The sequence below is a fragment of the Calonectris borealis genome, chromosome 1, assembly GCF_964195595.1.
Source record: "Calonectris borealis chromosome 1, bCalBor7.hap1.2, whole genome shotgun sequence".
In the NCBI taxonomy this organism is placed as follows: domain Eukaryota; kingdom Metazoa; phylum Chordata; class Aves; order Procellariiformes; family Procellariidae; genus Calonectris; species Calonectris borealis.
In genome coordinates this window covers 114403018-114423043 of record NC_134312.1, presented here as the reverse complement: position 1 = coordinate 114423043, position 20026 = coordinate 114403018, and the positions used below count along the sequence as shown (strand labels likewise).

At 40.0% G+C, this 20026-nt stretch overlaps 1 protein-coding gene across 10 annotated transcripts in view; it reads left to right on the top strand.

The window, feature by feature from the left end:
* Positions 1-20026, top strand: part of APP (amyloid beta precursor protein) — a 234602-nt gene that overhangs the window by 25784 nt on the left and 188792 nt on the right. The window contains exon 1 of one of the 10 annotated variants that reach the window (XM_075170856.1): positions 416-531. The exons of the other annotated variants lie outside the window; for them this stretch is intronic. The gene's annotated coding sequence lies outside the window, so the exon portion shown is untranslated. Of the gene's footprint in view, positions 1-415; positions 532-20026 lie in introns of those variants that run through there. 10 annotated transcript variants of the gene reach the window in all.

The following is a 20026-nucleotide window of genomic DNA, read 5'->3' as shown; positions in this document are numbered from 1 at the left end:
CTGAATGCAGTATTTTGGATTGACTAGTAGCAAATGGTTTCTGTGATGCTTCAATCTTACATTTCCACCTTTCAAGAGTCAACAGAACTGTGTAAGGCGTGAAAGTGGAGTGGGCTAAAAGGGAAAAAAGTGGGAGTCCTTTCCCTTCCCTCCTCTGGTCCCATTTTACTGAAGGCAAGAAAAGAAATGTCCTGTTGTGGTAGAATGCTCCACTTGCTATCCATTGTAAACTGTCCTGTGCAAAGAGAGAGGAAGAACTTCTTATCTTTCCCTCGCACACATGCATTTTGTTATATGATAACATAGTAAACAAATTGCATGTGCAGGTTCAGAATGCAAACATCAGCCATGTAACACTGATACCTTCCAAGAGTAAATGCTTGGGTTTATTTGTATTGTGCTGGAGACCTGGGATTAGTGAGAGACTGAATGGCAGCTGGGACAATGCAGGTTTTGTAGCCATGTACTGTTTTCAGTAGAATAAAGGATGAAGGAAGGAGTGCTTGAATGGTGGTCTGAAGAAGCTATTTGGTAAACAAAATTGATTTGGGGTATTTGCTTTTATAATAGTTTGCTGTTAACTCTCAAGTGTGCTTCACATCAAATTTTAGCAATAGTAAATTGCATCATAACTTTGATATTTTTTTTTCCCCTGACAGACTTTGCAATCTGTTTAATATACAGATAGTACAGTAAAAATAGTTCCGTATCCCCAAATCTAGATTTACACAAACAGTTTTTTAAGATTTTTTCAACCCCTCTGGTTAAAGTTTCTGCCTTCCTCAGTGGTGAATTTTGAGTGAAGCGATGCCAACATTGGGCAAGTCACAGTGGGACGAAGGCACTGATTATTTTTAACAAGCTTGCTGCCTTAATGTAGAAAGCCGAGCAACGTACTTACTGTGCTGTGAAATAACGTTTGAGAATTAATGCAGTCTGTCTGCGTAGGTGCATCCCCAAGGGATGCCCCTCCTGGGAGGGAGGGTGGGTGAGCCCTGCATGGCCGTGCTCCCTGCAGGCTGCGGGCAGCGTGTCCTACCCGCCATGGCACCGGCCTCCGCAACGGCCCTGACACTTCGTGCTATCTGGAGTTTTAAAAATCACTACTTAACTTTTCTAGTAAAATATAATGTTGTTTGGGGGAGTGGGAAAGACGTGCGTTTGGAGAATCTTACTGTAGGAACATTGCTAGGTCTGTCCACCTTACAGCTCTGACCCAGATTTTCAGCATACTTTGCTAATACACAAGCACAGAAAGTATGATCTAAACTCTTGTAGGTCTTTAATTCAGTCTCCTCTTCAATGGCAGTGGTGGTTTTTCAATGGTTCAGAAGGTTGTTTGGACATCTCTTCTTAAAGCTTCTTTCGTTTCCCTCGATGCAGAAGTACTTTGCCAGTGACCTGAGTGGTCCTGAACCTAGAAAAGAAACTTAGTGGTGGTTTTGTTCCTCTCTTATAGCTGCCTCTGAAAACATCTTCATATTGCTGTTCCTGTACCTTGTTATTTCACGCAAGCCCTAGTGCAGGAGATCAAGCAGTTTTTTAGTGCTTCAAAGGTTGCTGTGTGTATAATCATACTCATACATTGTATGATCGTTGCAGTGGATTTATGGTGTCTGTTTATTCAGGCTAATTGCTTTTGACAGACTTTAATAAAAAGTTTTGACTCAAAAGAGTGGGTAGATGCGTGTGTGGACAGCCTGTATCTTAGAAGTGAGAAAGCTGCCTGAGCTAGAGACAGAATGTAGTATCTGTCTGAAGAAGTGAGTTTTTCAAGTCCTGTGAAAACAGGCCAGAAAGGTCTGGTGACATGACCACCTTGCAAACATGAGAAAAAATGGTGTAGAATCCCCTACTTGTTTGAAAAGGCTAAGAACTGATGGCTTGCCATTTAAAACAAACCTGCATTTAATTTATTCTGCTATACAGTGTGGGAAGAAATGTGTGCTGTAGACTCTAAACTTGTCAGGCAAACATATTCTGAAGATTTACGGAGATGGTGAAAGGCATGGATATGGAATCCAATTCGCTATGAATGTGTAAGGACACACCTGGTGAAAACAATAACTCTGTTTTTCCTATTAAAAGCTGAGAAATTATTGTTGAAGAACTAAAATTCTCACAGTAGTTCGCATTTGGAAATCAGTAAGGTGAACAGATGTTTGCCAAGGTCAAGAGGTGTTGAGGGAAGGAAAAATCCCTTTGTGGTAATTCACCAATACTTAATGCTCTTTGGAGCTTGGAATGAGCTCGTTGCTGTACTTTACTTCTGAAATGCAGTAAATGGTTTTTATTGTGATTTGACACAACTGAGTTCACTTCTCAAAAACTTTTTGTTATGTTGATGTGAATTAAAACACTTGAGTAATATCTATATCGTGTGATTACTTTACTTTGTATGCTTTTCACGTTTGAAAATAATAGGTTGTTTTATGTAAAAGTATGTATTTTTTAAAGGGAAGTAAGTAAGGCTTTGCAGGTGCCCGCAGTAGGCACTGAGCCTTCCCTAAGGAAGTCGGTCTGTTCAGAGGTGAGTACGCGAGACCAAGTGACTGTCCGCTTGAGGTCTTGCTAAAGGCTGTGGGATCTGCAGCGAGGGCACCTAGAGCAAAGGAAGTACATCAGGTGGTCATTCTTAGGGCTTGTCTGAAATATTAGTAGTCCTTGACTGTTATCATAACTGTCTCTTAACCTTATTTTGTTAATTTAGATTTGATGCTTATTTTCTGCCTTTATGTAACAAAAGAAAATAAAAGTATATCTGAAATGAAGTATGCGTTGTTCTGACAATACTCTCGGTTACCTTGAAGCAACTTCAGCTCTCCTCATGGTTGTAACAATGCAAGTGAAAAACAATGCTGGTGTTCACTGATAATATTCCCTGTACGCAGAGGGAAGAACACAATAACGTGCAGAGGCTGACCCCAGAGAGTGAGGATGAAAGATGATGTGACCATGTCAGCAAAAGGGAAAACTGTGCTGTTGGTTGGAATGAGTTGAGGGACTCTGAAAAATAATTCAGTTTTCAAAGTAACGCGGTGATTTGCCAGTATAGAGCAACACACACACACCATCAATAAAGGCCCATTGTCATGCATGTACATACTGGGAATGTAATACTAGTAATCGCTTTATTTTCAGTAAGTCCTCAGTTTCAGGTCCTGCGTTGTGCAGGGTGCCTCATCACCACAGACTAAACGTGATGGTGAACGTTCGGCTTGGCTAAGCCCAGGCTGGGTGCAAGTAAGGGAGCCGCTGTCTCCTCTCCTGAGTGTTGCCGGTGTTCTGCAGCTGAACACTGTGCTGCTGCTGCGCTGTTTTAAGCTGAACCCTCCTGACATCTTGGCAAACGCTGGGAAGCCATGCCTGCCTTCCGGAGCTCCTGGGCAGGAAGGGGAGAGCTGGGGGAAGGCTGCTTGCTTACAGCTCGCTGTCAAGCTTGTCTCTTGCTGGAAGGTGGTGATGAGCCCCTGAAGGAGAAGGACCCCAAGCTCCAGTGCAAGTGTCTGACCTAGCTTGGGTTGAAAGCACTAAGCAATTCTTGGTGGCTTTCTGTATGAAGGTAGTGCTCGAGATGGTCCCAAGGCTGACGTTAAACTGGAGACTTATCTGCTTGGACATTTCAGCTCTGTGATGCACTTTAAGGTCATCTTTTTACTCTTTTCTCACTTTCCCCTTGGCATTTTCAAGGAATTCTGCCTAAGTTATTGCAGCTGGTATTCAGAGCTGCTGCTTTCAGCAACTGAACAGGGCTGGAAATGGGAAGGAGAACATGAAGGGAGTCTTCTGAGGGCGGGAAATAGGAAGGCAGCTGTAGGCTGCTGTAGAATATCTTAGCCTGTACATGGAATAAGAGCAAGGTTTTAAGGTAGTATCAGCTGGTTTTTGTGCTGTATTTTTAGTGGTACAGTTTCAACCTCTCAGCGTAAGAAGAGAAACTCAGTTGTACAAGACATGTCAGATTCAAAGGTTTCTGGCCCTGAGATTGAGAGTGTGAAAATGAATGTGTACAACTTTCTGAGAGCACATTCTTCAGAAGGGGAAAAAACATCCAGAGAAGAGGCTGTGTTGCAGCTTGCGGCAACCGTTTTGTCAATGTAGGTCATGAGCAATTTTTAATATCTGCAAATAGATCTGTGAGGAGAATTGGAGGAGAAATAATCTGTTATGTGTTGCTGCTCTGTAGCGTTTGGATTGTGGATAAGCTTGCATAGAGCTTGTGCTCTGCATCTACTACTCTAGTCAAATTCCCGATGAGGGGTCAGCGTCCCTGTGTAGAGTCCTTAGGCGTTGCATCAAGTGAAATAAGATAAACGTTATTTCTGCTTTCATGGCACATTATGACCTAGCTAGTCTTAAATAAGACTTGATGGCCACCGTGCTTGTTACTCTATTAGTAAGTAGAAATAAGGTTTCCTGTACTCCCCTTACAAGGCATCATTAATATTCAGTGGGACTTTCTGTAGTAGAGCTCCAGGCTCAGTAACCAAGTACAGATTTTTCTTCCCCTCCGTGTGTGACAACTTTCACTGGTTCTTATTACATCTCAATAAAACAACAAGCGGGAGGTGGGAAAGCATAGTATTGTTTCTTCGTTTGTGATGATAGTTATCAGGATGCTACAGCTGATGAGTTTTAAAAAGCAAGATGTTGTATTAATCTTCCAGATTATTCATTTAAAAGACAAAGAAAAAAATCCCACAAGTAAGCCACTGTTTGAAGGATTTATGTGTTCAAAATAGCAATAATATAATGGAGGTATTGAAAAATGAGTGGTTTTTGTCTTAAAGTATGTGGTTCCAACAAGATTAAAGAAACTGGTGATTTTTTTTTTTTTTTTTTTTTTTTGTTCCTTCCCTTAGGAGAGGACTAATGCTTTGGGGTTTTTGTACATAATGATCTGTGGTCATTTTAGTGTACTTACTGGTAAGGAAACAGCACTTCATCTTTATTGTGTCTTCTCATTTGGATCACTTCTCTCATATCTGATAACAATAGTTAACAAAGAATAATCTCATTTATCTGTGTCACTTGAGGATCTGAAAGTGCCTCAGAGTTCATCTTAACCTCTTTCATAAAAGTCTGTTAAATTCAATTAGTGTGAATTTGAAATAGTCTTTAAGGATGCTCCTTTTGAACGCAATACTTCTCATGGGCCTTCAAATCAAATGCATGTGAGCATCTCTCTTCTGTTCCCACTGTTGTCAAGACTGAGAGCAGCTGCTGTTAGTGAGTGGACCTAGCAGAGGACTCTTGGAGTCCTTAGTATAGTTAAAAAACCAGAAACCCCCACTCTGAATTTTGGCTTCTCATTCACCTCTTCAGTTAGTTACTTTCTCTATCCTTGTCTGAATGTGAGAGGTTTGTGCAAGCTTCTGTTAACTATAATAACAGCATGTCTTCTCATGGAAGAGCAAGAGCTGTCTGGCACAATTTTTCTCATGTTTCAAAGAAGTTTTGTGTAACTAAACTTGAAGGAGATACCTACTACTGCATTATTAGAAAGTTGTTACAAGAATGTGACACTGGAAGAAAGCCCTTGGATTTACAGAGTCTAGTCCCCCCCAAAACTAAGCAACAGTCCAGGTACTGCCATACGTTGTAGGTCATGGTATTCCATAGTGCTCGATAAGATCAGAAATCCAGAACCCACAGTGGGAGTATGCAATGTGAATAGGAAAGAGTAAGAACATCAACATGGTATTGTGCTGTCTTTTTTGTGTTAACACTAAAAACATTGAAATCAGTAAAGATTTTTGTAAAGACCATCTGTGGAAGAATTCAGATGAAGGCTGAGTCTTTAAACATACATTTTTTAGGCACGAAGAACAGTTGCTGTGAGATACCACAGGTAGGGTTTGAAAATTTAAATGCATGAATCGGAAAAATTTAATGTACTTCTGTAGCATTGGCCTTCATGTATTGGAGCAGTGTGGCTTGGGGTTTTTTTTCTCTTGTTCCATATTGCTTCCTGCATATTAATTTGCTTTTTCGGTCGTCTTGAATTGCATAATGGATCTTGGAAAGTTGTAGGCTTATCATAATTATCTTTCTCTCCGTTCTGGTATCACTGGAAATTTATTTGATTCAGAGCTGACAGAATTCCCTTAAGTCCAATTTTGGGTGGTTTTGCTTAGTTTTTTAAGCTGAAGAGTTGTGTTCTATAGAATAACTGGCTTGCACAGACAAGCCAGTAACTCCTTCTGTTTATTATTTCCAATAAGACTAAGACTCTTGGTTTATATGATTTCCTTTTGTAAGTCTGTCACGATTGTGCAGAGGGTATGTATATATCTGTTGAGTGATCCCTGCTAAAGGGAGAATTTGTGCTGTGATCCATCATGCCTTACTGCCGAACAAAGCTGTTGGGTTGTTTCTGTGAGGGCTTCCCTCTGTCTTCATCTGCTTGTTCTTTTCCCCTCCTCCTGTTCCATGCTTGCAAGTTCTGGGAAGGAAGAGGTTCTTGGCTTTGAGTGTTAGCACAAAGACATGAAGTTCATATCTATGGCGCACATAGTACGGTAGCCTTTAATGAGTAAAAGAACATGCAAAGTGCAAATTGTAGAGGGGAAAGCCTGAAATGTGCCCAGTTGAGAGAACGATGGAATATTACAATTCTTCCCCAAACTGTAGAATTCTCTGCCTTTCTCTGTTAAGCACTTCTGAAGGTCTGTTTCTAAAAACTTAGGTTTTTATCATTTATGTATGTAATAATGATGGACTTGGTTTTGGTGTGGTGGATGAAATTAAATAAGCTGTCTGTCTACTAGAGCCAAAAAGCAGAGAGACAGAGAAATGGCTTCATCTTGGAGACCGTGAGAGTTGGGCATAACATCACAGCTTGAAGGCCAGACTTTCTTTCTAAAGTGCAATATGATTATTATGAAAAAAATCATGATACTTAAAATTTTTATTATGAAAACCTGTACTGAACATGGAGTAGCTGCTCAAAAAGAGCAGCTGGGTGCACAGTGATGTAGAAGAAGGCTTGTGTCTAGTGGGACAGTAGGGTTTGGGTGGTCTTTTCTTATCTTTTTTAATAGCAGATGATTCAAGTACCCAAAAAACAGATCCAGGGCAGGATCTGTTTCAGCATAGGGTGTCTAAGTAATGGTGTATTAATTCCCTTCTCATCACAGTATTGATGTTATGGAGGGGTAGAATTTAATACCTTTTTATGAGGGAAGGATTGAAGGACTGTCCCTTCAAAACTTCTGAAAATTGAACTAAAAATGAATCAAAATCTGTCAACCATCTATTTGACTCTGTCATGTGGTAACTAATATCAGGCTTCTGTACATGCTTTGAAAGTAGTCCAGGTAATTTGCTATGTTGTTTAATCCTAGTGTTGACAGATTAGTTCCTTCTGGCTTGCTCATATTGGTGTTCTTGTGAGCTAAAAAAAGGTTTGTCTAATTAGAGACATGTTGGCATCTTGGGTAGCATAAATAATACCTCGGGAAGGATCTTACGGATGTGCTCTTCCTTGTAGCAGTCAATGAGTCCTCACCTTGCCAAACGCTAATGGTTAAAGCAAATGCCAGAAATACCTTGTTAATTCATCTTCACATTTTTTGTGGAATGAAATTGGGAAATCATTATTTTTATTAATAATAATAATTCTAGTAAGCCAACCAGTCAGACAACTTGCAGAGAAGACGGTGAGTCACAGGCTTGCCGCCTGGGCGGGGAATAGTCCTGCATCAAATGAAGATGAGGGGGACCTTTGGCCTATGTATGGAGTGCTGTAACAGTGCAAAATAGCTGAAACATTTTATGTTAAAACTAGTGGGTTACATCAGCCTTCTCACATGGCTCCGTTCAGATGTTTGTGGTTCAGCCAAATGGCGGCAGAGGAGGATACCATTCTGCATACTTTGAAGAATAACATAAGCCACATGGTCCGTGGAGCAGTTGCTTTAGCAGGTTGTGCCTCTGTGTTGAGGGCAGATAATGAACTGTATGCAAAATAAATAATAATGAGAATAAAGTATCAACCTCAGAGCTTCCTTTCAAAGTCAGTTGATGCAGGGTGGAGGTCCTGTTTCACATGCAAAATCTCAGCTCTTCTGGCCGTGGTGAATTTCTGCTCGGGTAGATAAGGGTTTGTTCAGTCAGACTGTAACACAAGAAAAATCTGCTGAGCAGATGGGTTGCAGCTTCTGTTCCTTCTTGGAGGAGCTTACAAAAATATTTCCTCCACTGCCGTAATAATTCTGTAGGTTTAGAGTAATTAGTTCAATAGTTTAGTGTTGTCTTTCTACAATAGGAAAATGATGTAAGCCTACAGGATTTTCCAAACCTGGAAAATGTGGTCTCTCTTTTCAAGGGAGCTTGTTTCAGGAAAACTCAGGTGCCTTATATACTTTAACTCACTTTGTCTAATTACTATATTGTCAAAAATAGAGGATGTTAGCACAGTGTAATAAATCAGTCATATAAGAGTCACGCTTGGAAGTGCAATTTGAGTATTGTGGTTTTTGTACTGGTTTTTTTTTAGTTATTATTTATGTAGAAAGTTACAAGTCTAAACATTTAAACAGCGGTGTTTGAAATCATATTGTCATCTGTCCTGGGACTGTACTGTAAACAAAGTCTGCTGATTTGCCCATATGGGCATCCCATATAGGATCTAAAAAGAATAAAAGCAGTGCTGAAGAGGTGATTTAAATAACTTATTTCCTTTCTTCCTTCTTCAAAATGCTTCTAAATTAAAGATACAATTCTGTGAGAGGTTGAGTACTAGTAAATTTTATGGAGTGGAGGTAAGATGTAAGCATCCCTCAGATGGAGTAGCATCCTCTTACAAACTATCCTTTTGCAGCCCAGTTTTAGCAGGAAAAGTTGAAAAAATAAATAGCATTAAAAAAGCAGGAAAGATATTATACAGAAGAATTCTTCTTCCATGAGATGCTTAAGCGAATGAGGTGCTGGAAAAGTGATGACTGAGATGTGAAGCTATGTTAAAGTCAACAGCTACTTCAAATGAATTCCTGAAAACTGAAGACTGCTATTTTGTTTAAAAATAAGTCAATAAATTACAGAGCACTGACATTTGAGTGATACAGTTCATTTGAGAAACTGACATTGCTCAAATGTGAACTTGTTTATCAAATTTGTTAAACTAGGATTGTTCCTCAATTTTTGACCTGACAGATATAATTTAAATTTGTTTCATGGTATGGAGTATGGCTCTGTATATAGTAATTTTCCTTTTCACATCCTTCCCAGGTTCACATGCATTGAAATAGATTTAAAATATAACTTACAGCAACTTAGGGTACCCTTTTGCAAGAAAAAGGTGCTTTGATATAAATGAAAACTAGGTCTTATTTAGGGCTTTTTTTGTATGCTTGCTCTCACCTTGTAGTTTCAATTTTAGAGGAGTGAGTTTCATGGGTATAACAAGAACCCAAAAGTTATTACTAAGCTTGGAATAATTCTGTAGTCTGTTGTGTTGCTGTGAAATATACTCTTCTTTTTCTTCTACGCTCTGAGCGTTGGAATACAAAACACAATGCTGAAATTAGATGGTTTACTATTAATGTATTTCAGTGCAAGACCTTAATTCGGTTTTGTAAAGCAGTTTTATGTTTGTTTTGGGGTAATGACAGCCTTTCAAGTGATGAGATTTAAATGCAATATCATAGGATTTCTGCATGTTAGACATACCAAAAGAAATCATAACACTTGTCATATTTATTGGTATCATTAAACACTTCTTCTGTCAAACTTGTACCCCTGCTGGATTGCATCTTTTTTTTTTGCTTCTTTTTTTTCCAAATGAGATAGAGGATATTTAATTCTGACAGGAATTGGTTTTTTTGTTGTTGTTTCTTGTTTATTATACTTGCTGCTATTAGTCAATACATTATATAGCCATGAAAATGACTAAAGACTGTTTCAGAATCTAAATGAATAGCTTGGGAGCAAGATTGGCTTTTTTTTTTTACCTCCACCTTCTTAACGCATTTTTTATTTGGCTTGTAAAATCTTGATTCCTCTCCCCCCTTCCCCCCCACCCCATGTTTAGTGTTAGTTGGTGCTGCACTAGATTTAGTGCTTCCTGAAAGTCATTCCAGTCTTCGATAATTCTGGTCAACCCACTTGTCATCATTTTTCTTCCTGCCAAAATGGCAGTTTTTATAATAAAATGTAACTAAACCATGCAGAGGTACCTGCGGGCTGGGGAGACTTGGTAGGCGTGAGGGTTTTCAGTTACTGTTACACTGATGGCTAACTGCAAAATCCATAAATTTGGCTATGGACTCTTAAGATAACTGCAGAAGAGACCTGGTCGGGTCTGTCTGTGTTGTGCCCATTCCCCCCGTTGTCCCCCGCCTTTGGTGATGCATGTCGTCACGCGTATCAAACTGCCTGCGCTGCTGGTCTGGTTGTGACCAAAGTTCCGTAGAGGTTAGACTAGAATAGGCTATTTCAGTCGGAAGGGCCCTACAACGATCACAAGTCCAACTGCCTGACCGCTTCAGGGCTGACCAAGTTAAAGCATGTTGTTAAGGGCATTGTCCAAATGCCTCTTAAACTGACAGGCTTGGGGCATCGACCACCTCTCCAGGAAGCCTGTTCCAGGGTTTGACCACCCTCTCGGTAAAGAAATGCTTCCCGATGTCAGGTCTGAACCTCCCCTGGCACAGCTTTGAACCATGCCCACGCGTCCTGTCACTGGATCCCAGGAAGAAGAGATCAGCACCTCCCTCTCCACTTCCCCTCCTCAGGAAGCTGTAGCGAGCAATGAGGTCCCCCCTGAGCCCTCTTTTCTCCAAACTAGACAAGCCCAAAGTCCTTAGCCGCTCCTCATGGGACATGCCTTCCAGCCCTTTCACCAGCTTTGTTACCCTCCTGGATGCATTCGAACACCTTATCATCTTCTTAAATTAAGGTACTCAACTTGAAGGTTGAGGGTGTGTGGGTTTTAGGGTTTTTTTTGGAAGCGACCATGTTGCTGGTAAGGTGCTCCATAGTGTTGACGGTGGGTAAGAAACTTTTGACATTGCACTTAGTTATAGACAGATATCTTTTTATTATGTTCATGTAGCTGACACAAAAATCTACCTTATCTGACTTGTTGGGAATACTTCCCCCCCACTCCCTGCCTTGATACTTTCCTGACATTTATGACCACATTCAGAGGTACTGATTTTTGTAGCTATATTTTAGTTTTTAGTCTCTCTCGCAGGAGCATGGAAGTGTTTGCATGCTGAAGCTGGACAGGCTCTGCACATGAGCTAGGCTTTTGCTGCGCTTGTGGCCCTCTTCGTTGCTTGCTAGTGTTTCCAGGGGCCCTAGCTGGGGAAATCCCTCCTCTCTTGGGTGCGTGTTCGCACGTGCGTGTGCAGGTCTGTTCTTCATTACAGATAGGATAGCAGAATTTCTGCTGCAGTCTTGCAAATATCTCTTGTAAGCACTTGGTTGCTGGGTCGCTCAGCAATTTGGGGAGGGGAGCGCTTACCTCCCAGCTGCTCCATGAGATAGCCTTGTAAACTCAATGCTTGGTCCTGGCATACTTTTGGTTTGTTTTTGATACTTATTTTGATTTCAGGGTACTCAGATGCCTGGGCCTGGGTTCGAGTAGCATCCTACTGGTACTTGGAAGATGACCTGAGGGAAGTGTTAAAACTAAGACTTATGGAATAAATACAACATATGCCTCAAGACCTTGTGAAGGGTATGGGTGAGAAGAATGGTTGGCTGCCAGAAAACTATTGCTTCCTCTGCAACCTTGGAGACAGACTTGTTTTTAATATATTTGTGGAGCAGGCAGTCCTTGAGCTGCTGTGGAGAAGTGGGCAGTGCGCTGTTGCGATGCCTTTTTGGCATCACTATTTATGAAGCAGGCCAGGAGGACTGCACACAAATACTTACACTTGGGTTAAATAGGTTGTAGTCAGGGCAAATAAACATCTCTGATTTTCCAGGAGCTTTTCAGTGGAGTCTGCTTCTCAACCAAATTTCAGGTTCCTTTTAGTTCACAGAGTGCTTGAGCTTCTCCAAAGCTGACAGCTTTTTGTAAAGGAGATGTGGGTCTTCCCAGGGTTTTCTGTAGTTTAGGGACGTGGCCCTTTTGTTACTGTTTGCCAGAAATATTTGTCTTTGAAGAGGGAGCAACTGTACTGAGCAGTTTTACTGAGCAATCAGTAAAATGTTTTTTGACCTATTTCTGTAGGCTGTTGACAACAATAATTGCTGCTGCTGTTTCTATATTAACATTATAGAATAAAACACTGTTTCTAAATTATTCATGTTGATTTTGACAACCTCTTACTCTTGTGACACTGTTCATCTCTAAAGAGAAATTGGAAGATGGCAGATTTTCCTTGGTTTTGACAAACAGCCATCTTAAAGTTGTGGGGAGACAGTAATTTGATATTTCCTCCTTTTCTAATTTGGGTGCTTTATTTTTATTTCTTTGTCCCGATTGCATTTATAAGAAAGAAAGAGATTTTTTCACAACTTATCTACATGAGCAGGTTTTTAAATATAAAGAGTCTTCAAAGCATTTGTGTTCTGCTTAGGTACCTAATAAAACTAGGAGGAGAACTAGTATTTTATGGCTTAAATAGGAAGTCTGACAGTCTGTATTCTGTTACGCTTTGCTATAAAGCTGATGGTTAACCAAAGGGCAAGAAGCCATGGATTTGTGTCTAGTGACACAAGCCTATATTAGCATGGCATATACCTGGTTTGCACTGTGGACTTCTGGAATTGAGCAGTGATCTTCACTGGTAGGGTGTAGTAGACCAGACATAGTCCAGTGGAAGAAACTCGATCTTTCTGCAGAGGATAACAAGGTTATCTCGTGTTTTGCTCACTAAAGTGTGTAAGGCCAAGTAGAATGTCCTTTTACACTCATTTTATTTTTACCTTTCTTCTTTTTTAGGAAAAAATAGCTATGAGCAGCCCCACTTCAAAAATAGAATTTTTAAAATTTTGTTAATAGTCATAGAGGAAGCAAACTGTTTTGCATGCAAATTGCTGCCGCTTTAGTTAACAAGAAACCTCAAATTTCAACCTGAGGGTGGTATAAAAGTTTGGAGGAAGCACAGGCGTGGGTTGGAAGAGTGGTGTATAATTTGGGTATGCTTAATTCTTCACAATATTTGAACCCCATTTTGATTTTTATTGTCAGCAGAAATTGTTAAACCTTAAAACTGTAGTCATTGACTTCTTGGTTGAAGGGCTGGAACTGGTGTTAGTATTAGAAATGGAAAGCAGGGAGAGATTATTTTAATCATCTCCTAAAATAAGGAGGGCATTTGTAGTAAGTTGTAGATATGGAGGCTGTTACTGAAAGTAGTTGCAAATGAAGCAATTAATACAAATTAAACACACTTTGAAGGCTTATAGAAGTGGCTTCAGGTTAGTGTTTGCAGAACAAAACAACCTAAATCATAGAAGCCATCTTAGGGACCTCTAGGGAATATTTTTTGATGCTTTGATGCTTAATAGCACATACAAGGTCTGATGCTTATTTTCATATTATGTTGTAGTCCTTAATTATAAGTTAATAGCGGAGCTATCTGGAGTGAAGTTGTGTTACTTTGGTCTCTTGATGGAAAACCTCTTGAGGGTAAAACCTTGTGTAGCCTACGTTTTCTGAGTATAACCTTAGTTGTGAACAAAGCCAACACTTGTTGAAATAGGGATTATGAAGAACTGTTAGCAAATACACTAATTACTTTTGTAACTACAGAAAGCAATGACAGAGAGAGTGGATGAGGAGGGGTGCTACGCTTTCTGTCTTAAATAATGGTGTTTGATAGGAAAAGGCCTTTTGATGTTAAGATGAAATGGTAATGAGCTGAAAAACTCCAAACACTTTTTTTTTTTTTTTGTTAAGGAAAAGCATTCCTTTTTTTAATTTTGTAATTAGAAAAACTTCTTTCAGTCCTCTATACTCTGCTACCAAAATCCTTTTTGAGTGTCTCAGAAATTGTATAAATGGCATCCAGCATGCCATGTGGATGTGGAATGCACGGATGCACTAAAGACCCTTTGCACCTCTCCTCAAATGGATGTGTTAAATTACCAGGGCTGGAAAAGGGGAAAGCAGAGGCATCTCTGTACTACATCTTAACATGGGAAGGAAACAGATTCCTTACATCTTAGTCTTTTAATGCTTGTGTGATGTCTTATTTTTTTCCTTTATTGTATTTAAGTCGACATTTTGACATCAAATAAACACTTGGAATGACTGTTTTCCCTCTCAAACCATCAGAAAAATAGCATGAAACACCTATTTTCAAAGACAGGCTCCAGTAATTAAACAACGTCATTCAGGTGGCTTTGTCCTAATTTGACCAGGTTTGTAAATATTTCTTTGATACGATCTGATGGGAAAATAGCGGAATTACGCTTTTCCTTATCCAAAGCAGTTATAACCGATAAGCAGTTGTATACCCGATAGGCTTTCCCTTACGGAGTTGTCTTCTGATCCCACTTTTTAGTGTTGATTGGATTTTCTTTTTTTTTTTAATATCCCCGCCTAAAGAAGGAGTTCTTACTGTGCTTTCTCTTTGAGAGTAGGCAAAATACCGAAAGCCTATACTTGAAAGGTATTTTAAATGTCTTTGCTGTCAAATAATATTTTAAGCACTTCCGCATTTAGCTGCTCTTAAAAAGGAAATGTAGCAGAGGAGCATGCAGGAAGATGCACACATCTCGAGGTGAAATGAGTCTTGTGGCTGGAAGACAGACCTCTGAAATGCTGAAATTCTTCAAGGGAGAACCTGCTGTCAGCTGTGAGCATTACCGCGGCCATGCATCCTTTCTTTCAGAACTTGTAACCTTACCACACTTTTGAAAGTTAATAATTAAAAAATTTATAACAGTTTAATAGTTTTGTTTGCTATACCAAAAATGTCAGGCTGGCACTTGAACATTTTGTGACATATTAGACTAATGTATTTACAGAGAGCTCTAGTGTACAATCGATTGAGGTAATTTTTTTCAGAATCCTGTAGTTGCCATTTTTCAAATTTAGGTAGTTCCCATTCTAGAAATTGATCTCTGACCCATATGTCTTGTAGAAGTGATGAGTAGTGTTTTATTTGGTCTTTGAAAACTGGATATACTGTGAAAACCCGAGCATAACTTTTGGAGTTAGCTTGAGACGGCGTGCTAATTGGTCTAACTGTTATTTAATGATTTGCCAAGAGGCAGGAGAAAAAGCACATGCTAATTCTTTGAGGTCATATGCAAAGTAGACAAAATAATATGTGATTACAGTTTCATTAATATGCTGGGAGTTTTTACTTTTGTAGAATACTAATAAAGCAAATAGTTGCTGTTAATGTAATTTGTGTCGCATGAGTTATTCTTTGGGAGACTAATCTGTCGAGAGCTTTAGGATTAGTCAAGGAGAGATTTGCCACTACAGACGTTACTGTAACAAGCTGGACTGTAGCTTTATGTTATTCAGCATTACTGTATAGAAGCTGCTTATGTGTGTAGATCAGTGCTCTAGATTATTTAATTGCATTGTGATGCAGATAATTTTTCTTGGCAGGGAATGAATGTAAATGAATTAAACCATTGGCTGTGAAGAAAACTTGAACGATACATAAAATTCTTCACCAACGCACTTATTTTAGCTGGATATACCTTTGATGTCACCAGTGATTCACAAATTCATGTGTTCAAAATGTTGTGACAGCATGTATGGGACAAATCACTTATCACCGCAGCTAGTTCTACTCTCATTTCACTCTCTTGCCTTTTTTGAGTTGTTTTTCATCTTTCTAAGTGTATGTGTTTTAAAAGAAATGCTACTTTTTTCCCCCCTGAAATACTGCTGTTCAGTCCCCTTTGTGATGGAACTGCTATTGGATGTCTCTGTTAAAGTCAATAATAGTTCATTAGGTTTTACGTTATCAGTAACTTGTGCAGACTAGAGACCTCTCTTGAAATTAGTTGTTATCTCAGTTAAGTTTAATTTTTTATTTTTGGCTTTGCTATGGTAGTGAAGCATCATCACGATGCTTTGCCTGGGGAGAAAACCAAACTGTATTTCTTCCCAAAGTGCTGTGATGCTTTTGGTCTTCAAGACAAACTTGATGGGAAGGGAGAGGGCTGAAGAGAAAGTTGTTTCTTTCTCTTGGTGTGATACGCAATATGTAAGTGATGTTTTTAGTGTCTTACCTGGAGATCTCGGGATAGACTCACCAGCAGTTTCTAGCACACCTTTCATTCCCTGGAAAGCTTTGCTAGTGCTGTCCTAGTGAAAATATAGTTGTGGTGTGGGGTAAAGCTTAGTCTTCAAATGGCAGCATAGCCTAGATGTACATTAAATACATCAGCTGGAAAAGTTGTGCATGTTTAGTCTTCTGAGCTGTTAAGTTTGGGGAGAGGCAAAAATCTGTGGCAGAGGCTGCTGTAAGAGCTGAAGGTGGAAGATCTGTGTAAAGCCATGAGGCATGCAGGTGGGCATGTTGGAGGTGAACGCTTCTGGATGTTTGCACAAGAGATGAAATGGTATGCAGTAATTTTGTTAGACTATCCCTTGTTTACTGGTTTTTGTGCTTTTTCATACCAATAGATGCCACACTGAACATATGAGCAGAATTACAACGCAAGGTTGGAAATTGGCATGCAGGCCTTATCAGCTCAGGATTGCTTGTCGTAATGAAGTTTTTAAAACATACGGAGCTGCTGAGGTGTTTATAAAACCGGGGTTTGCGTAGGTGGGAGAGACCCCAGGTTAGGGAGGAGGCGCAGGCAGTAAGCGTCGGAGACCCCACCCGTGCCAGCCAGTCCAGACCAAAGGAGCTTGAGAGGCTTCACGTGTCTCTATTTTTCTTCTCTCATATCCATCAGCCTTACAAAACTAAATGACAACAATGCTTTCTTGAAATAATTGCTTTCACTTACTGTTCTTAATTTAGGAGTGTGTCCTGGATTAAAATAGATCCCCAAAAAATCAAGGCTACGAGGACTGATCTCTTCCAGACGCCCTTTTCAGCAGGTGCCTTGGGAATGCTCTCGTGTCCCGTGGCGGGGCCCCGGCAAGAGGGGCAGCGTGGTGCGTCTTGCTAACAAGGTTTCATTTGCTACTTTGGTCGGTAAAATTAACAAAAGGCTGCGTGTTATGTAGACTTGATGCGGAGGGCTGCTTAGAGAAATGGGAAGAAACCGGAAAATGTGGCATCAGAAATACTCTTCTTAACTATCTGTTGTTTAGCGTAATTAGTTATTTTGGACCAAGAATGGATTTTTAGCTTTATGGATTTCAGCTTTTTCCTGTGAATTTTGTTGTAGTCTGAATGATTGCAGAGGAAAACAATATGTAGAAGAGTAGAGTGCAATATATAGCTTAATGCAGTAGCTGCAGGTTTTTGGCCAATGATCTGAAAAATTTATGTGTTTTCCTTTTTTTAATGTTAGAAGCACTGTCAGTCACTGTGCTTGTGACATGTTCGCTCTTGGGAAAATAGAAGTAACAATGCTGTGAAGCATATGCTTGCAAAATGGAGTGAAGGGAGATCTTTTAACCATACAGTCTTAATAGGAGTATCTTGCTTGGGTGTCGTCAAAAGGCCCAGCAGAAGCTCTAAATCTAGAATAGGTAAGGCCAAGGTCAGATCTGGTAATGTACTCCTCCTTTGCCCTCACATCAAAAAGTGCTCCTAGGCTTGATTGTTGTGTTTTGACCGTCATCTCTGCAGAAAGGCCTCCATCAATGTTGGCTGTTACTGTGGATTTTGCAGCAAGAGTAATTTATTGACAAGCAGGAAGCTGCCAGTTTTCGATCAGAAAAAGTGCCATAGCAGATCAACTTCTTATTTTCTTCAGAAATGAAATATCAGATGGCAAAAATCTTGGATTAGAGGCATGTTTTCTCAAAAGAGCAGGGAGATAGCACAAAGGCTGTCTCAGCCATGAGTCTGTTCTCCTGTTAAAACTTTGCAGTGTCACTGCAAGTTTCACAGATGCCGTGCTGAAAATACAACGTATAAAATTGCTGCTTATTACAAAAGGTGAGAGGCTTTCAGTTTAAACACCAGGGCTACAGAGTGATAGCAAGCACTTACCTTCAGATATTAAATAGTTTAATGTGTGTCTTTTTTTCCTGATCTAAAATTTTTAAAAACGTGGTGTTTCCACTCCGGGTGTTTACAAAAAGTCAATTTGGGAGCTCAGTGTTGCCATTTTAGCCGGAGATGTAACAGACAAATCCATTAACCTACTGTCCTTTAAGGACACTCTATCAGAGTTCAGCTTGGGAAGCTGAGTATTTGAATTATTCGTGATCATAATCTAAATGCCTTAGTTCTGTTTACAGTGTCTGTTAATTGCTGTGGTATTTCTTTATGGTTAGAAACATTTAGCTGTCCTAATCAATAAGATGAAGTGCTATGCTGAGCAGTTCATTAGTATGGCCCTGTCAACTCAAAATACAGAAAGCTAAATGTGATCATGACTTGCTCTGCTAATTTCATTAAGCTGGGAGATGTCATGTCTTTTCTGAAGGGAATGAGATTTTAAGTAGACAGTCATAGGTTGTCATGTTGTTAGCGTTAAATTGATAGCACTCCAAGTAAACGGCCACTTTTTTTTTTCCCCCCAACTTTAGCTGTCTTCCTAGCTAGAGCAAAAAAAAAAAACCCAAAAAGCTCCTTATTATAAAGCCACAAGGCAAGGTCTCCATAAATTTACAACTTATGATTTTGAGTGGAAAAAAAAATGAAAATCTGCCACAGTATGACTGCTTGCACTTTATTAACTTAGAGATCCCTGTTGGAGGAGCTGACTGTGAATAGAGTTCGCATTCACACGTCACCTGTGGAATGACTCGCTTCTGTTTTTATTGAAATTTTGATAGGGTTGTGTTGCATCTATAAAGAAAAAAATTAATTTGGAGAGTTTTTTGCAGGTGTTTGTTATAGATATGTCACGTTTGAGATGCTCTTCAGAGTTTCTGAAGATGATAGGAGTAAGCATGTGATAGTTGTACTGATCAAGGTGAGCCAGACAAGGTGTTATCCCAGTTACTGGAAAATTCTCTAATTACCCAGTGGAAGGACAGTGATGGCTGATTGTTAAACCATACAGAGCTTACTAGTTCCACAGGAGAAGACAAACTGAGAGAGTAAAGGGAAATCTCTGCCAGTAGAAGTGTTCCTGCTTTATTTTTTTTTAAGCTAAATTGTGGTAACATGTTAACATATTAAAGAAGGCAAGAAAATAAGTGTTCTCTCCTTTTCTAAAAAAAAATGAAATACTTGTTTTAATTGTGGCATTTTAACTTACAATGCTGAGCTTTGTAAGTTAGGGTAGTTAGATGTTGACTCCTGCAATGTTTCTTGGTGTGATTTTTTTTATTACTCTAGGCGTATAAAATTCATGCAAGTTTTTTTGTGTTTGTTTAAACAAAGAGTGGGGGAACTAAGATACGGGGTTTGCATACCTCTTGTAAGACAGTAATTCTGTTTCTTCAGTTTGTCATGAATTTTTAAAATGTTTTTAATTTTCCCCTTGAGAAGCCTTCTAGCTAAAAGATTAAAAGTTAAAAATGGATATTTGAACCTAATTGCATACTCTGCTGTACCTCGAATGCGACGGGTTCGCCTTTGGAGCGTGAGGGCCGGTGGAGAGCCATTGGCCTCTCTCTTGAGGAACCTGACCTGAAGAGGAGATTTATCTTAGCGTTGTGTTTCTCTGGTAAAACTGAAGCGAGTACTTTCAGCTTACACCTTCTGCGGTTGGCTACACCGGAGGGCAGAGGGCTGAAAGAAGGAGCTCTCGATCTGCCCTGATGCTGTGGTCCATGGGAGGGATTTAAACCAGTGTTGAGGTTTCTAGGGGAGGAGGGTCAAGTTGGTTTATAAATGCAGGTTCAAAGCTCACAGATCTTCCAGAATTGCATTTAATCGGGAAATTGTTGAGGGCAGCTCTGACGTTTGGCTCCGCACCCCAGCAGCGCTGGGGCGTTTGGAGGAGGGGGGCGGCCGGCCGGCGCTGGGTGGGTCGGGGGGTCGCGGGCAGCGTGCCCTCAGGAGGCGAGGAGCAG